The sequence below is a fragment of the Lissotriton vulgaris genome, chromosome 7 (assembly GCF_964263255.1).
Source record: "Lissotriton vulgaris chromosome 7, aLisVul1.2, whole genome shotgun sequence".
Taxonomy (NCBI): Eukaryota; Metazoa; Chordata; class Amphibia; order Caudata; family Salamandridae; genus Lissotriton; species Lissotriton vulgaris.
Genome location: NC_141695.1, coordinates 222106361 through 222124274, shown reverse-complemented (window position 1 = coordinate 222124274; position 17914 = coordinate 222106361). Strand labels below are relative to the sequence as shown.

Genomic DNA, 17914 nt, shown 5'->3' with positions numbered 1-17914 from the left:
TCTTGGTAATTGTGCTTGGCTAATAAGATGTGGGCTTGTAGTCTGACATATATGAAAATGATTAGGTATCAAATGGTAGGCTCAGATGAATGCTCCACTCAGATGACAACAATCTTGAATGCATCCTTATGAATGGAGTTGGCAGTAAAATGTATAATGGATGGAATCAAGCTTGAGGGTATGTCCCACCATTCTATAACATGATTTATGTATGGTTACCTATTTGGGAATAGCAAGGTAATCTCTCCAATAATACCTAGACCTACACCATGCATTAGTACAGAATTCTTTACTGTAGACATAAAACAGAGAGCATTCAACTGCATAAATGGTACATTTAGTACCCTCCACCATACCTCCTGTCTCATGACTCACCCGGGCACAATATAAACATGCCAAAAATGCATTGGCTGCAAAGTAGTATGGTGCTAAACCAATAACATTGCTTGCATCTATATTAGTGACTAAATCAGCAGATCCCCCATTTCACAGTTACTTGTCCCTCATGACAGGGCTAATAAGTCAATATTAAATAATAAAAATTGGAAACTACTTTCTTGAAAAAGGTTGATACTCTAATGAAAACTCTCAAAGTATTAACAGATATACGCAGCATATTAGACTTGAATTCTTGGGGGAGAGCTTTGAAACTATCAAAATAGTTCTTGTGAAATTTGTGTAATAATAACCTTCAAAAGTAGAAATCAATACATTTTAAAATATTCAACTTTTGTTGTGATAACTAATGCTGTAATTATTGTTCTTTTTTTTATGAGTTCCAACTTGTCCAAGTATATCTGTCCCTGGTCCTCGTTATAATGTTTTGTTCCATAATGGTCCTCCTATGTCGGGTTATCCTTGTCCTTCTTCCCCTGGTCATTCCAGTTCCTGGTATGCAGATCACCCCATTCCATGTAGGCTTGTCAAGGTGGATTAGGGTCCTCCTGCGTCTGACCGTCATGGAACTCCTGATCCTGGTCCCACTAAGCCTTGACTTCCTGGTACTTTCTTTTACATTTAGCCCTTCTGATTTAGGGTCTCCTAGTGCTGCTAGCTGTGTTCCTTCGTGGTTATGGTCTTCCCAGTCATGGTTCTTATGTTTGTAGCCTATTGGTCCACCGTGATCTCCTCTCAGTTGCTGTGATTCTCCTGTCACTGGTCCTCCTTTCCATTGGTCTCCTGGTACTGGTTACTGGTCCTCTTGGGTCTGTTCACCTGGGTCTGCTACTCCTGCCTCTGATGCTTCTCATCACTCTGGTCCCAGTTGGTGCTCATGCTGGTCCAGGACCTGCTGTTCCTCCTACACCTGATCCCTCCACATCACATCCTGCCAGTCCTTCTGATACTTCTCACCTTAGATCCGGGACACCTAGCCTGTTTCTACTGGTCATCTCCTCCTCATCCATTTGTTCCTGGTACCCTTGTGCCTGGGCCACCCTGGTCCTGGTTCTTCTTGTCGTGGTTTTCAAATTTCTGGTTATCCTAGCTCTTCTGGTAGTCCACCGTCTGTTCCTTATCCCCCTACTGGCCATACTCCTCTTTCTAATGCTTCTCAGCCTGCCTTCCCCTTGTCCTGTCCACAATGTCTATAATTGGGAACAACCTCTAAGTCTTTTACTTAGACCTTTATTTGGCATTTGGTGAGCAAACACTGTCAAGGTCAGAAATGAGGACCCAGTAGAGACAGGACCCAGCCCAATTAAAACACTGCTCAGCATGTTAAAAATGAAGCTACCATTCCCAAGATACAATGGGAGGGTGAGTATAATGGTAATGTGGCTGAAGAGACCAATCATGACATGGATCCAATAAACATATACACTAGAAACCCATCCTCCTGAGTGAATAGTGTGAAAACGTGTGTTTATTCAGCTGAATGAATAGATACATGCATCATTAATTACCCAGTTCCCTGTCTCTTGCTTTCATCTCCCTTATTCCACCGAAGTCTCATTTCTGTGTCTCACCCAGTTTACCCCCTGCATCCGTGAAATAGATACTACTCATCTCTCGGTGTTGCCTGTTTGTTGCCCCTTGCCAACGGCTGCTGTGTTGCCCGGCTGAAATACTAAACACAATCTCTGTTAAAAAGAAGGTGAAAACTACTACAAGGACACCCAGAAGAATTCCAGAAGGAGCACCATGTACAAAAACAATGTATTTTCATGAGTGAGTGAAAAAAACATTTATGTAATGTGCATTACAGCCATACTCATTACTCTTTGCTGACAAATACTCCTAGACTGCATAACAAAACAGCTGTGTGTCATATCCTCAAGTTTCAGAAACACAAGATAATTCCTATACTTGTTTTTTAATATTATATTAGCATGAATGTTTTTATTCAAAATTGATTTTACAGGTTTGAAAAAGAAATCTTTAAACAACTTTGTTAATTCATGCATTTAAATTCAGAAATGCTTTTGTACTTTTGTATGTGCATTGACTTTCAAATGCTTCACGCATGCGGCATCCCCATTACAAGATGGCCTCATCATTTTTTGCATGGAGTGTCTTCTTTCTTTATGTCTGGCTAAATAAAGACACCTTTAACACTATTTATTTAACTGCCAGTCAAACAGTACATGATCTCTACAGTTTAACATGCAGGTGGATAAACATTGATGTTTAAGATATTTAGCTAGCCGATGACTAAATAGTAAAAATTAAATACTAGTGTGTAACTAGTAGAGATTTTATACTATTTGGCCAGCAGCTGGATAAATAGCCACTTGCCAAATGTAAATTTCACAGAAGTGATGGCAGGAGCAATGAGCAAAATATTAAAAGTAATCTCAGTAATCCCTTCAACAGCATACAGGGTTAAGATCTGGGGACCCAGAATACATAACCTAGGTCACAGCACCATGGACTGAAACCAGTTAAGCATTAACAGCAATCTAATTAAAAATAACAACATATTTGCAGCTTGCCAAGTCCCACAATATGCATAGTTGTGTTAATTTGCTCCCCAATTTACAGGGTCACCAAACAAGCTGATGCTGCCTCCTTCAGTATAAAGAATGAGTCTTTAGTTACCAATACTGCTCTCACTCTAGCCAGAAACTGCACACTTGGTTCAGCTAGGATTGCCATTGACCATCTTGTTTACCTTGTTAACCAGCATAACCAACATTTTAACCCGTTTGCTACTTCGAACATTCTGTGCGAGTGCGGAGCGTTCTATTAAGCGGGCGGGGCCACGACGGCCAACGGACTTGCGCAGCCTTTGGAGGTAGTGCTCGTGTCAGCTGTTGGTCGACAGAAGCAGCGAAGGGGTTAATGTCCCAGCCAGTACAAATATTAGCAAAATCACTGAAAGTGTCCCAGAGCTGCTTCAATCCTTTGTATGCGTCGGATGTGCGGGAGCCGTCTGACGCAACTGTGCTCACGTGTGTCAGACACCTGCGCCTGCGCACATGACATTGGAAATACCCTTGTGGGGGCACCAGATTGATTTCCTTCCTTTCAAACAAGCCTCATTTCACTGAAAACGGAAGTGAAAAGAGCCAATTGGCTATTTTCACTTTCACTGCCTATGTGCTTGCGGGGCTATCTCATCCACCCGAACATGTAGGCAGATGGGAGAGGTATCATTGGAAAGGGAAGAATCTCCCTTAAGGACCTCAGCTTGGGGATTGCCACAGGAGGACGATCCCCAAGCAGGGATCCACTCCTATACACCATGGAGGGGGGTAGCGCTCCCTTGGGAAAGGGCTACCAGGGATTCTTTTTCAAAACAAATAGGGGTGTGGGCTGCACAAAATGGACAGGCCAATGGCCCCACCTTCCTCCCCCCAAAAACAAAACGCACAGTCTTTCTGCCTGAGTAAAGCCACACACCTCTGGACCACCATAGGTGTCTAGTTTTCAGAACTTTCTGGGCTTGGTAGGGTTCCCTTGATGGCCCTCAAGCTCAGGACCAAAACCGCAGGTGACCCTCTTGCAAAACCTGGCTGTTTAGTGATGGATTATTTTGGTGTCTCCACAATATGTTTTGGGCTCTTCCTTGTTGCGGGTTTTTGGCCCACCCACATATGTTATGTACCATTGTTTTCAGGAGACCTAGGGTAACACTGGGTGGTAGAAAGTTTGTGTCAACTTGGTGATCCCACAACTTTCCCACACAGAAATGTGAGGCAAACGTGATTTTGTTTTCTAAATTTGAAGTTTGCAGGAGATTCTGGGTAGGAAACTGAGATCTATGCGAGCCAAACATCCATGGATTTCCCTGGGTGTCTAATTTACAGAAATGTCTGGATTTGGTAGGTTTGCCTAGATGCCCGCCTAGTCCGGTACCACAAACACAGGTGTCTTCCTCGCAAAACCAAGTCTTTTGGTGATACATAATTTTGAAGTCTCCACATTACGTTTTGAGTCATTTTCTGTTTAGGGTAGCAGGCTTACCCACACAAGCAAGGTACCATTTTTATCGAGAGATGTGTGGGAATGCTGGGTGGGTGGAAGTTTGCGGCTCCCGGCAGATTCTAGGAATTTCCATCACAGAAATGTGAGAAAAAAGTGTGTTGGTGAGAGCCACACAAGTCACCCCATCCAGGATTCCTCTGGGTCTTTAAGTTTAAAAAATGTACAGGTTTGCTAGGTTTCCCTATGTGCCGGCTAAGCTAGGGTCCAGAATTTACAACTAGCCACATTGCCGAGGGAGGATCGCAGGGATAAGAGAGACAGGACGGGAGCTACTTTGAGAGGATCTGGGAGTTCCCGGGTACCCGCACAACATACCAAGACACAGCACATACTATGTACACATGAGACACAGGTGACTAAGCCTAGACGGGAGAGATTCCGTGCCCACCAGGAGATGGGGGAGGGGCTAGAACATGGGTGGAGGGTGGAGGGAGGGAGGCGGGAAGATGAGTGAGTTATTTGTTTAATCCCATAGAACTGGCGAATAAGGAAACGGGCACATAGCCGGTCTGTAATGCAAGATATGATGACGTACTATGTTAAAAGCAGACGATGCTGACGAGTTGAAACGTTACAGGATGCATGTCTTACTGATTACCCTGTAGGGATGGGAAGTTATGTATAGGGGAGAAAACAGAAAAAGAAGCTGTTGAAATGATGAAAACGACTGCAACGATATGTCTCCTGTTATACAGCTATGAATAAATAGTTAAAAAAAAAAACTAGGCACATTGCGAAAACAGGGTCAGTTTTCACTGGAAAAATGTGATGTGTCCACCTTGCATTTGGTGCCATTTCCTGTTCACTGAAACTACGCCTACCCACACAATTGAGGTACCATTTTTATTGGGAAACTTGGGGGAATACTGTGCTGGTGGATGTTTGCGGCTCCCCACAGATTCCAGAACTTTCCATCACAGAATTGTGAGGAAACTATGTTTTATTTTACAAAGTTTGAGGTTTGCATGGGATCCTGGGTATCAGAACCTGGTGAGAGACACACAAGTCACTCCATATTGGAATCCCCAGAGTGTCTAGTTAAAAAAAATATATAGGTTAGCTAAGGTTCCCTAGGTGCCAGCTAAGCTAGGGTCCAAAATCCACAGCTAGGCACATTGTGAAAAAAGGGTCAGATTTCACTGGAAAAATGTGATGTGTCCACGTTTTGTTTCGGGCCCTTTCCTGTTGCAAGCAAAATTTGGACCCACACAACTGAGATACCATTTTTATCTTGAGACACAGAATAGTAGAACAAGTGTTATTATCTATTGACTTTTTATGCAATTCTGCCTTTCAAATGTAAGACAGTGTGTAAAAAAAAACTAATTTTGAAAAATGTCCTCTAATTCTCATGCTCGGAGCTGTGCAAAAAACCACTGCTTCTAAACTAAACTACATATAGTGTTCCTATTTCGGAACTACATAGGTTTCCATGATAGTTATTTTTTACTCTTTATATTTTACCAAATGAATGTCATTATACCCGGTGCACAATGAAAAGTGATTGCATGATGCAGCTTAGTTATTGACTCTGGGTACTCCGAGTTCTAGGTGAACCTACAAGACTTATAAATCCCGGCAACCAGAAGGGTATAGCGGAGGTAACTGTATATTGGTTTCAAAAATCTGCCATACTTAAAAGAAGTTACTGGTGAAAGTATAGGCACACATGGCAGTTGTTTTTCAATTCAAATTCAATATGTTATGTCAGAGCCACTAAGAACAAGTCACCCTCAACAAACAACCGGTCTTCATCATGCACACAAAACGGACTGGTCTTGAGTACCCAACGTCCTGAGCAATAAAGCTACCTAACCCAGCCCCAAATCCCTTAGTAACCTTACGGAATGAGATGCCCCTCAAAAATCTAACGAAGAAACCAATAGTTTCAATCTGTTCGTGGAACGTGCACGGATTTCGAGAAATGGCCCATGATCACGGAACCCTGCATTCTTCCTACGACAAGACATAATCATGACCCAAGAGACATAGATATTACAACCCTCACCAATTCTAGGTTTTAAGGGACACCATATACATGCGGAAAGCTTCTCAAAGCATGGACACCCCCGGGGCGGATTATCGACATATATAACCCACAAATACAACTGGCGTTCAGAGGAGATAGACGTGGGCCTAAAGTGGGCCCAAGTGATCAGAATCATTGAAACCCCGACGCAGGGGACAAAGCCATGGCAAATGTTATTATTTAACGTCTACATTCATCTAGATAAAAAAATCTCAAAAAGAAAGTATGCGATTCTTGTGTCACTTATTAAGGCCATGCAAAGGACCTACCTACTGCACCCGTTGGTTATCTCAGGAGATTTTAACAACATCCTCATTGACCACAATAAAGCGAAGGTGAAGAAGTCCACTGACTGTATCGGAAAAAAGTTAGCATCCAGTCTAACTGAACATGGATTATCAATCCTAAATGGCAACAAAAAGGGGGATAGGCCGGCAGCCGTCACATATTTGTGTGGCAGGGCGCACTCAATAATTGACTATTCAATAGTAAGTGACGAGCTACTTCTCTGTATCGAATCCTTTTACATAGAACAGCGGGCAGAAAGCGACCATTTTCCACAACTAATAAGGCTGAACACTGCACCAAGTACGGCGCCAACAACGACCTCCCTTCTGCTCCACGCTTCAAATTTCAATTTGAGGAAATTAAAATGGCGCGGTGAAGGACTGGGTAAGATTACGGACCTAGTAAAAACCCATCTGGCAAATCTTGGAACACAAAAGGATGAGGAACGAGTATTCAACTGGTGAAAATAATTCAGGTCTTGCAGGACAAATTCCCAGTAAGGCCAGGGACCCGTAGCAAATGTAACATTGAAGAGGAGCCATGGTTTGACACGGAGTTAAGAGCTAAAAAAAGAATGGTTGCAAAGGAGGTTCGAACACTAGCAAGCCAAAAAACATCAGGGTCTGTGGTAAATACATCCAAACTAAGGGGTGCCAGGAGTATCTACAGGAAGGCACTGAGGGCCGCTAAGTACAAATACAAAGAAACCACCTGGAACAAAATGTTAATAGCGGGCAAACACCAAAACAGCTGAGTCTTCTGGGGTATTATAAATGACTTAAATCAAGGGGTAAAACTCCAACAAGAAGCCAGGGTTGGAGCTGATACCTGGACTAGACATGTACAAGCTTTATACAGCAATTCAGATCAAGGCCATGCAAATGGTTCACGGGCAGCTAAAGATAATTCGGAAAATTTAAAAAGAGCAAACAGCATGAGCACAGGGATCCTGAACATGAAAGACTATCGAACAGGCAGAAGGAGCCAGACGACCTTACCTCCACAAAAGAATTACGTATAATCATTTTAAGATTAAAGTCAGATGGCGCAGCAGGCCCAAATGGCCTGCCGAACGCAATTTTTAAACATGATCCAGATTCGTAGTCAGAGACCCTAACGCCACTGTTCAATCAAATATACAGACAACCAGAGTTACCAGCATCCTGGAATGGTAGTTTTATCCATCCCATTTTTAAGCACGGCGACCATCGTAACCCCAAAAACTATAGACGTTGAAGCTAAACTCTATGCCTCCTGCCTTCTACTTGAACTACAAGCATGGATAGCAGAAACAAGGATCATGCCATTATTCCAAACAGGATTCAGGCAAGGAATGGGAACAATAACCAAACTAACTTCTGTCTATCCTAAGGGACACTGCGGTAGCGAAAGGCACTTGTTTGTACGCCTGCTTCATAGACATTAAATCAGCCTTCGACCGGGTGAATAGAGAGCGCTTGTGGAGTAAATTAGAGATCTGGGGATTGCCACACCAACTCTTAACAGCCATCAAAGCCCTTTATCATGACAGCTGGGCAAGAGTGAAATTAGGTAACGGAGGTAATACAACTAGGAGCATTCAAACGCATCAAGGCTTAAAACAAGGCATGCGTATTAGCTCCCACCCTCTTTAATCTTTTTCTCTCTGATCTCACAAGCGAGATCGTCTCAGTAGACAGTCACCCTCCTTCTCTGGCAAACAAATTAATACACTTCTTACAATATGCAGACGATATAGTTTTGTTGAGTCAAACACCAATCGGCCTACAAAGAGCCATCAACAAACTAACATTGTATTTAGAACGAGAAAGCCTCGAACTAAACAAAGAAAAAACCAAAGTGGTTTGGCTAGTGGATCAGAAAAAACTAAAGTATAAATGACGGCCCAAGGGGTACTAGTGAAAGAACAAGAGTATTACAAGTACTTGGGAATAACATTAACAAAAGGTGAAAGTCAAAAGGATCAGAGAACTGCACTAAAAGCAAAGGCAGAATCCTTAATCTTCGCGCACCGCTCTTTAAAAAACAAAATGGATTGCCCAAATCATAACCACCTATTAAAAGTAATGGCAGCACAAATTATGCCCACCCTAACTTACGACCTAGTTACGTGGTGTTGCAAGGAGGTTGATCTTTTAAACTCTCTACAGATAAAAATCTATAAAGCGGTTTTCAATCTGACTAAATCCGCCTCAGCCTCCCAAGTTAGGCTTGAATTCGGCCTGCTAAACCATAAGTTCCGGAGCATGAGCGGCTTCGTGAAACTCTGTTGCAAACTTCGAGCAGCGGACCCTGATTCACTTGACTGGCTGAGTTGGGAGGAAATAAAAAAACAGGGGGAAACCAATACACCGAATACCTGGGGAAAGTACCTGAAACTCTGTGTGGAAAAGTTGGAGCTGGAACCAGCCTGGAAATCGGGGACAGACAAAGCTAGCCTAAGCAAACAAGCTAATGCGGCAGCAAAAAGGAAAACCTTTTTGGAGGATAAAGATCTATTGGCAAAACGTCGGCACAGCTGGACCATTATGAACTCTTTAAAAACCTTAAAACCACTAGCATATTTAGTAACACACTTCAGTGGTCACCTAAAAAAATAATTTCTAGCCTATCGGATGGGGATGCACGAGGCAAAGGACTTGCTACCGTCCTGGAAACAGACTGACCAGACGGAAAAATGCCGCCTCTGTGGGTATAAAACAGAATCACTTGTACACCTTTTTTGCACATGTCCGGCCCTGATAAGTCAGAGACGACTTTTATTGAAACCTATATTCGTTCTTGCAGACAGGCAGTTACAAGCTGGCTTGGAGGATCCTCTATAATCCTGGCTTGCCGGGGGGGTCAAATTTTTGGCTACAGCAAAAAAAGCCTTAGAATCGATTAAACAGGAGGATGAGCCAACTGGCGGGCCATCAGGGACCCTTTTAATTCAAAGACCTGATATACACCTGCCCTAACAAAACAGAGACAGTGAGACATTATTGCAGTTTTTTTATTTTATTTTATTTTGTATTGTAAGTTTTATCATGTTAATTTTGTAATAAATTTAATTAATTATGCAAATAAAACTTATGTTATGTATTTCAACTGCCCATTCCTGAAAGCTGGTAAGATGGTGATTTTAGCACCACATACCCTTCATTGATACCTTTTGCAGGAGAAAAAACAGATGCTTTTTTTCGTTCCCACTTTTTCCCAATTTTTCCACCAAAAATCAAGATTTTGCGTTATTTTTGCTAATTGTTCGGTTCTATCTAGGGTTATCCACAAACCCTGGGTACCTTTAGAATACTTGGGATGCTGGAAAAAAAGGATGCACATTTGGTGTGGATACCTTATGTGGTCAAAATGTTAAAAGGGACTAAGCGCAAACTTCCCCAAATTGCCAAAAAAGGCTTAGCACAGGGGAGGAAAAGGCCTAGCAGCGAAGGGGTTAATAATCTCTGACTGATAAGTAAAGTAAACATAGACAGAAAGGCCATGTTGAAAATTAAAACAGCAAGATCTGTGTACCATACATGCCAATAGACCTGATGAAGGTGGGGACTTTTTAAACAAAAAAGGACTTTATTTTAGCTGTCTCCCTCCCAAAATTGCCTGTGATTCAATATAATTTGGCCCCGTATTTTTAAAATCTCCCACAAAAATGTTGCCATGTATGATTTACGTATTATGTAAGGGCCATTGCCGAATCTAACATTTTAGAGTTAGTGGAAGGGGTGAGAAATTAGCCTATATGAAGTAGTGTTGCTTAAAGAGGTGACTTTTAGGTTTCTTCCTGGATTGTAGAAGGGGTAGTGCTGTTCTGATGTCGGAGAAGGTATTGTGCCAAATCCTATGGGCATAACCAAATATTTTTTTTTCTTTTTCCTACATTGTTTAATCTCTAATCTGACAATGTAGGAGCTCCTCGCCCGGCATCGAACTCCAGGCATTGTTAAATTATTGGCTCGATAGTCTGGGGTCCTGTTTTACTGGGCCTTGTAAGCTTACGAGACAGTGACGTGGTTGAATTTCTTCAGTCCCTTGAGGAGTCAAGCTCCTGCATAAAGCATGCATCATCAATGGAGCAATGGAGATGCCATTGAGCCGTATGCTGTCTTTGTCTTCGAGGGAAAGAATTAGGGTGTGAGCTGTGTTGTTCAGAAATTTTCTGAGAGAAGGTTTCATTTTTTCCTGAGAGAGGGTCTGAACTAGGCTGCTTAGGCCTTCTTAGCAGTGTTCTTTGGGTGAGAAGTTTGAGTCAAGGGTGAATCCGAGGAACTTGACCTGTTCTGTCAGTTGGAGTCTGAAGCAAGTTAGGTTTAAGGTAGAGAGCTACAACTAAATCAGAGAACGATAGGCATTGTTAGTAAACATGGACTTTCCTCTTCGTTGTCTTTAGCATTAGGTAGTTTGTTAACATCCAGGTTTGGATCTGTTCAAGGCAGGCTTTGAGTAGCTGTATGTGAGGTTTGTCTCACACAATTTGCTGCAGGTAAAACCTGGTGCCCGGTACAAAGCAAGCTGTTCGTTTTTGCCTGGATTTTAGGTGTTGTATCCAAAGTGCAGTTGGTGAAGACATATTCTGTAAAATGCAATATACACAGAGTGGCTTTGGCTCAGCAACTTCCTTATAATTGGATGGTTTTTCTTGCCTATTTCAGTTCCTTGTTCCTTTTTCCATGGCTTTCCTCCCTCTTCTTATGGCTGTCTCATCTCTGTTGCGTTTATTCTTTACATTGTTTCTGATTAAATTACATGTATTCTTTCACTGCAGATGTGAGGGTACCATTTTGTATTTTAGCAATCCTTGGGAGTGCATTACTGTCCTCATGCTTTTCCCTGCCCTGATTCATTCTTTTTTTAAATGTATTCTTTTTATATTTTTTTGTGATGGTGCAATAGCTGTAAACGTACAGCTTACTTTTGTATTTGCCCCAGCTTTCAACAAACATTCCCTCCTCCACCCTGCCCACTGACACCACTTTGCTTTTTTCCTTGTAATATTTTTGTGAGGGCTCAGTAGTGACACATTGCTACTTTGCTGCTCACATGTCTGCCTTTGAGTGGCTTCCCACACATGTTTTATTATTTATTTTTCCATTCCTTATTTTAAGACTAAACAGGCAGATTTACAAGAAACTGATGCATCGCTGCATCATAGCAGAGATGCGTCAGTTTACTTGCGTCACACAAACAAAACCTTGTGCCACCATGGATGCGTCGTATTTACAATGCGGTGCACCATGGCGCAAGGATTGACAGATGTGTCATTCAACTGTTGGCGTAAAGGTCACGCATTGCTGGAGTTGTGTCTCAAGCAAGACGCAACTCCAGCAATACTCAGAAAGGCCTATACCTATTGTACTGCGTCACTTCTTACGCCTTCAAGTAGGCGGAAGGTTTTGACACAGTGGCGTCAGAGAAGTGGTGCAGTGAAATCTTGTAGGTTTCACTGCGTCACATTTACGAGGATTTCTTGCATCGGAACACCCACCCTGCATACATTATACCTGACAGAGGTATAATGTGGAGTAGGGTTTTACAAAGTGATGCATCTCTTTAGAAGAATCACATTGTAAATGTGTCGTAACGTGGCTCATAGTTTACACCTCCTCTGCATCACAAAAGTGACACAATGGCAGCGCAAAAGTGTCGCAAGGGGCTTTTAAATTTGCCCCAAAGTATTTTAAACATTCCACGATTGTCACCATGTGTGAGCATGAATATGCATGCACTCATGACCATTTTGGAATTATTTTTGTTATACTTGGGAAAGAAAAACAAGGTGTCTGACTTTGCATAAGCATGATTGTGTATGCATGTGCAGCCACGGTGGAATCATTTGGGTGATAAACTATGCCAAAAACATTAGCAGAGCCAACAGATCTTAACCTGCATTTAAAAGGTGCAAAATATGGCCATTGCCAATGCTTTTTAATTTTTCCAAGTGCAGCTCCATCAATCAATCAATCAATCAGGAGTTTGTTAAAGCGCAACTACTCACCCGTAAGGGTCTCAAGGCGCTAGGGGTGGGGGGGGTGCAGGTTCCATTCCATCAAGGAGGGGGTCTGTCGAAGAGCCAGGTTTTGAGGTTTCTTGCGAAGATGGGGAGCGATGTTGTCTGTCTGAGGTGGAGCGGAAGGGCGTTCCATGCTTTGGCCGCGAGGAAGGAGAAGGAGCGGCCTCCCGATCTGGTCTTTCTGGTGAGCGGGACCTCGGCGTAGGAGAGCTGGGCTGATCGTAGGGTCCTTTGGGGTGCATGGAATTTGAGCCGGCTTTTCAGGTATGCTGGTCCGGTGCCGTGGAGGGCCTTGTGTGCGTGGGTGAGCATCTTAAAGGTGATTCTCGCCTCGACGGGGAGCCAGTGGAGTGTGCGCAGGTGCTGGGAGATGTGGCAGTGTTTTGGCAGGTTGAGGACCAGTCTTGCGGCGGCGTTCTGGATGTTCTGTAGCTTGCGGATGAGGTTTTTGTTTATTCTGGCGTAGAGTGCGTTGCCGTAGTTGAGTCTGCTGGTGACCAGGGCGTGAGTGACTGTCTTTCGGTGTTCGAGGGGTATACATTTGAAGGTCTTACGAAGGAGGCGGAGGGTGTGGAAGCAGGAAGATGAGACAGAGTTGATCTGGCGGTCCATTTTGAGCTCGGAGTCCAGGATGATTCCCAGGTGCGTGCGTGATCTGTGGGGGTTGGCGGGTTTCCGAGGGCGGTGGGCCACCAGGTGTCGCTCCAGGCGTCGGGGTTTGGGCCCATGATGAGTACTTCTGTTTTGTTGGTGTTTAGTTGTAGGCAGCTGTTTTTCATCCATTTGGCGACAGCTTCCATGCCTTCTCGAAAGGTGCGTCTGGCGGTGTTGGGCTCGTTGGATAGGGAGAGGATGAGCTGGGTGTCGTCTGCGTATGACACGATGTTGAGTCCGTAGGTTCTGACGATGGGGGCAAGTGGAGTCATGTAGACGTTGAAGAGCGTCGGGCTGAGGGAGGAGCCCTGGGGGACTCCGCAGGTGGTAGGTGTGGGGTCTGAGAGGAAAGGGGGGAGTCTGACCCATTGCGTCCTGCCGGAGAGGAAGGAGCAGATCCATTTGAGGGCCTTGTCCTGGATTCCTGCGTCGTAGAGTCTGCGTATTAGGGTGCAGTGGGAGACTGTGTCGAACGCCGCTGATAGGTCTAGGAGGATGAGGGCTACTGTTTTTCCTTTGTCCAGTAGGGTGCGGATGTCGTCTGTTGCGGCGAGGAGGGCGGTTTCCGTACTGTGGTTTTTTCTGCAGCCAGATTGGGAGGAGTCGAGGATATTGTGTTCTTCAATGAATGTGGCGAGTTGGCTGTTGATGGCTTTCTCGATGACTTTCGCTGGGAAAGGGAGCAGGAAGATGGGTCTGTAGTTTTTGAGGTCGGTGGGTCCGCTGAGGGTTTCTTCAGGAGGGGGTTGACCTCGGCGTGTTTCCAGTCGTCGGGGAACGAGGCGGTCGCCAGGGAGCGGTTGATGGTGTGGCAGAGCATGGGTGCGATGGTGTCAGCGGCTCTGTTGAAGATGTGGTCCGGGCAGGGGTCCGTGGGGGCCCCTGAGTGGATTGACTTCATTGTCTTCAGTGTGTCTTTGGTAGTGTGGGCTGTCCAGTCATCAATCGCTAGTTTACGGGTGTCGGGGGTGGTTGGTGAGGGTTCAGTGTGTTGGTTGTCTTCGTCGAAGTTGTCGTAGATGCTCTTGATTTTGTGATGGAAAAAGGTGCTGAGTGAAGTAGTGTGGCTCACTGGTTAGAGGCGGCAGACCCGAGAGCAGAGGACGGCCCGGGACCAGGGTTCGATTCCCGGCGCGGCAGGTTTCTGGACCAGGGTCAGCGGACTCGATAATTCTCTCGCCTCGGTGCCCACTCTGATCAACGATCACACTCGGCAACTCTGGGCATTAGCTTGCCTCATCTTCACTAACGGCCCCACCAGACCGCCGGGGATGCCTGGTCTCACCCTGGAGATACCCATTAAGGGACCATCTCTCAGGGAAGCCAGGAAGGGTTTCGCAGCGGTCAAAGCGCCTTGGGACCCTACGGGTAAGTAGTGCGCTATATAAATGCCAATACATTTACAGTTTGTCGCAGAGGTCTTGTGAGGGAGGGATGTCGGTAGACTCGCTGGTGGGTTGGGCGAACTCCTTGATGATGCTGAAGAGTTCCTTGCTGTTGTGTGCGTGGGTGGAGATTCTATCTTCAATCGCTTTTTTCCTTGTTTCTCTGATGAGTTGATGGTGAGCGTTGGTGGTGGCTCTGAAGTTGTTGTGGGCTTCTGTGGATTTGGTGTTTCTCCAGGCCTTTTTCAAGGCGGCGGCATGTGCGCCTGGACTCTCGAAGCTCGATGGTAAACCATCTGGCTTTCTTGGCACGGGTATTGTTGTTTTTCTTGAGGGGGGCTATGGTGTTGGTGCTGTCCGAGATCCATCTATGCAGGGTTCGGGCTGCGGTGTTGGGGTCGTCGTTTTCCGCGATGGTTGGGGTGGAGTTGTTGAGTGAGGAGATGAGCTGGTCGTCGATGATTTTGGTCCAGTTTCTTTGTGGAAGCAGGTGCTGGTGTCTGTGGATGGTGGGTGTTCTGAAGGTGAAGTGGACGCAACAATGGTCAGTCCATGGGAGTTCGGTGGTGTGGCTGAAGGTGATGGAGTTTCCTGTAGTGAAGAGGGGGTCGAGGGTGTGTCCTGCTGAGTGCGTGGGCTCGGTCACGATCTGGCAGAGTCCAATGTTCTGGAGGTTGTCCAGGAGGCATGTGGTGTTGGGGTCCAGTTGATTGTCGAGGTGGAAGTTGATGTCTCCCAGCAGGGTGTAGTTGGTGGATGCGATGGCCTGCGGGGAGATAATGTCTGTGATGGAGTTGGCGAAGGGTCCGCGGGGTACAGGGGGTCGGTAGATGAGGGTTCCTCGGAGGGCGGCAGAGGGGCTGGCCAGTATCTTGAAGTGAAGGTGTTCCATCAGTTCTGTGGACTCGTCAGGGAGTGTGCTCAGGCGGAGGCTGGATTTGTGGACGATGGCGATTCCTCCTCCTGGGTGGGTGGGGCGGTCCTTCCTGTAGATCTTGTATCCTTGGGGAATGGCGATGGCCATGTCCGGTCCTGAGGTGGCGTTGGTCCAGGTTTCGGTGAAGAATGCTACGTCCGGGGTGGTGCTGTCGAGGAGGTCCCAGATTTCTGTGGCATGTTTGTGGAGGGATCGGACGTTGAGGAGGATGCATTGCAGGGTCTTCGGTTCGGTTGTGTTCTTGTGGGCGGGTTGTGCTGGATCCGTGTTCTTGGTGGTGCTGCAGGTGTGCCGGCAGCGGTGACAGCTGAAGGGTCCATGGGTGTCGGCTGGTGATGCTAGCTTGCAGTTGTTGTTGCAGCCTGGGTTGAGTGCGTGGAGTGCTGCTGGGTCGTAGCGTTGGCGGGGCGGAGGTCCAGGGTTCCTGGTGCTGGTCGCGGACGGGTCACGGACGGGCGCAGACGTGCTTGCCTTTGACGCGCCTTCGGTGTACCAGCGGCGCGCCCGCAGCCCGCGCAGTGGCCGCCATTAAGTAGGGGTCGGGGAGGGCTGGACAGCTGGGAGGCGGGAGCGGGGAGAGGAGCTGGATTGGGCCGGTCGCGCTGGGGGGGGAGGGGCCGCGGGGGAAGCAGCGGCGAGGAAAGGTAAAGGGAGGAAAGAAGGGATAAAGAAAAAAGGGAAAATAAGCAGAAATAAGGCACAAAAGAGCAGAGATGCAGAAAAGGGCAGAAAGGTGAAAGATGGAAAGGGTAGGAAAACGAGTGAAGGAGCAGAGGGAGAGAAAGGGAAAATGGGCAGAAATAAGGCAAAAAAGAGCAGAGGTGCAGAAAGGTGAAAGATAGAAAGGGTAGGAAAACGAGTGAAGGAGCAGAGGGAGAGAAAGGGAAAATGGGCAGAAATAAGGCACAAAAGAGCAGAGATGCAGAAAGGTGCAGAAGGGTGAAAGATAGAAAGGGTAGAAAAACGAGTGAAGGAGCAGAGTGAGAGAAAGGAGACAGAGGTCCACTGGACCACCAGGGATGAGGCGCAGGGAAACCTGCGGGTGGAGGATCCTAAGTTAAGGATTAGTGGCAATCCCTTCCAGAAGGCTAGATTCACATTTTTTTAACTAAAACGATTGACCCTGCTCATTGTGCTAGAGCTGAAACTGTTCATCTGGAGCCTAGCTGCTGTTGGCCAGTCAGTATGCGCGTTCGGGTGCCATGTGGAGTAAACAACAGGACCCCTATACGTGGCCAATACATCTTCTTCCGTGAACTTCTGTTATGTTACAGCTTTTTTGGACACAGCATTACCTACTGTGTGTGGCCTGATGTAGGCACCAGTATACTGCATTTGGGAAATTATCCATGTTAGCAACTTCTCCTTAAATGGTTAGACATATTGCTCATTAAAAAGCCATTTTTAAACCCTTCCTGAACGTAGGTAGATCAAGTTCCCCTCAATGGACGATTGGAAGTGTATACCACCACCTCGCACTAGAGTCAAGAAGCACTAGCCTTGCAAAACAGATTTAAAAGGAGGGATGAGAGTTTCCACGCTTCTCAGAACTCACATTCAATCTTAAAACTGTGCTGGGATATATATCACAATGCCTTTACCTCCAACACCATACCTCAGTGGTATGTATTAAGTCAATTATGTCCTAGAGGAGGTTCACATTCATAGTAGGCTTTCTATAAACATGCGTTAGCTGTTCCATGTACAAACAAAGTTTAAAAAGTAATCAAGAAGAAGATTTAAAAATTATTGGAGTATGATATAGTAATATGTCTTGAATGGACAGTAATGGACTACATTCATTGATGGATACTACTATGAAGGCCACAATCAATTTTACAGTTACAAAATGTTAGGTTAGAAGTTGAACTGGGACAAGAGGGAACAGCAGAAACAATGGATACCGTCACACTACCTGGTTGCATGGATTGGCTAGGCCTGCACTGCACGATCATCAATATCTATAGACAAAAGAACATTTTTAGTAAGGCTGTGGTATTGACTTTGATACCTGATAAACCTCTGTGTTTTTTCCACTCTCTGTACTGGAATGCAACTCAATATTTTTACTTAGCTGTAACATTTGTAAAGTTGATAGAATAACTGCAAACAAGACTTTAGTATAGATTATCTGCTAAAGAGATGATTCTGGTTATATTGAATTGCAACTGGAATGTGAAAAGCTT

At 45.3% G+C, this 17914-nt stretch overlaps 1 pseudogene; it reads left to right on the top strand.

The window, feature by feature from the left end:
• Positions 1-6280: 6280 nt before the first annotated feature.
• On the top strand, positions 6281-7849 carry LOC147701254 (uncharacterized; annotated as a pseudogene).
• Positions 7850-17914: the final 10065 nt, after the last annotated feature.